Genomic DNA, 1483 nt, shown 5'->3' with positions numbered 1-1483 from the left:
AAAACCTCTAGGCCCTTCAGATATGACCTAAATCAAATCCCTTAGGACTATACAGTTGGATGTGATGAATAGATTCAAGGGATTAAGTCTGGTAGACAGGGTGCCTGAAGATCTATGGATGGAGGTTCATAACATTGTATAGGAAGCATTGACCAAAACCATCCCTAAGAAAAAGAAATGCAAGAAGGCAAAGCTGTTTTAAAAATATCTGAGGAAAGAAGAGAGGTGAAATACAAGAGAGAAAGGAAAGATATACTCAACTGAATGCAGAATTCTAGATAATAGCACGGAGAGTTAAGAAGGGCTTCTTAATTGAACTATACAAAAAAATAGAAGAAAACAATAGAATGGGAAATACTAGAAATCTCTTCAAGAAAATTGTAGATATCAAGGGGAAATTTCATGCAAGGATGGGCATGATAAAGGACAAGAACAGTTAGGACCTAATACAAGTAGAAGAGCTTAAGAAGAAATGGCAAGAATACAGAGAGGAGCTATCAAAAAAAAAAATTTTTTTTAAGTCTTAATGACAAAACCCACTACAATATTGTAAAGTAATTAGCCTCCAACTAATAAAAATAAATGAAAAAAAAAGTCTTAATGATTTGGATAACCACAATGATGTGGTCACTCATCTAGAGCCAGACATTCTGGAGTGTGAAGTCAAGTGGGACTTAGGAAGCATTACTATGAACAAAGCTAGTAGAGGTGATAGAATTCCAGATGAGTTCTTTCAAATCCTAAAGATAATTCTGTTATAGTGCACTCAGTGAAAGTGAAAGAAGTCGCTCAGTCATGTCCGATTCTTTGTGACCCCATGGACTGTAGCCTACCAGGCTCCTCAGTCCATGGAATTTTCCAGGCAAGAGTACTGGAGTGGGTTGCCATTTCCTTCTCCAGAGGCTCTTCCCAACCCAGGGATTGAACCTGGGTCTCCTGCACTGCAGGCAGATGCTTTACCATCTGAGCCACCAAGGAAGCCTGAAGTGCACTCAGTATGTCAGCTAATTTGGAAAGTTCAGCAGTAGCCACAGGACTGGAAAAGTTCTGTTTTCATTCCAGTCAAAAAGAAAGTCAATGCCAAAATACGTTCAAACTACTGTATAACTTCACTCATTTCACGTGCTAGCAAGGTTATGCTCAAAATCCTTCAAGCTAGACTTTACCAGTATGTGAACCCAGAACTTCCATATGTAGAAGCTGGATTTTGAGAGGCAGAAGAACCAGAAATCAAGTTGCTAACATTTGTTGGATCATGGAGAAAGCAAGGGAGTTCCAGAAAAACAACTACTTCTGCTTTATTGAATATACTAAAACCTTTGACTGTGTGGATCACAACAAATTCTGGAAAATTCTTAAAGAGATGGAAGTACCAGACCACCTTACCTGCCTCTTGAGAAACCTATATACAGGTAAAGTAACAACAGTTTAGAACTGGACATGGAAAAACTGATTTGTTCAAAATTGGGAAAGGTGTAAAACA

The 1483-nt window shown here is 38.3% G+C and overlaps 1 non-coding gene across 1 annotated transcript; it reads right to left on the bottom strand.

The window, feature by feature from the left end:
• Positions 1–906: 906 nt before the first annotated feature.
• Positions 907–978, bottom strand: TRNAC-GCA. Its single transcript has one exon. It is a non-coding gene; the product is annotated as a tRNA-Cys (tRNA).
• Positions 979–1483: the final 505 nt, after the last annotated feature.

Source organism: Cervus canadensis, chromosome 9, assembly GCF_019320065.1.
Source record: "Cervus canadensis isolate Bull #8, Minnesota chromosome 9, ASM1932006v1, whole genome shotgun sequence".
In the NCBI taxonomy this organism is placed as follows: domain Eukaryota; kingdom Metazoa; phylum Chordata; class Mammalia; order Artiodactyla; family Cervidae; genus Cervus; species Cervus canadensis.
Note: the sequence above shows the minus strand (reverse complement) of the source record. Positions and strands in the feature narration are given on the sequence as shown.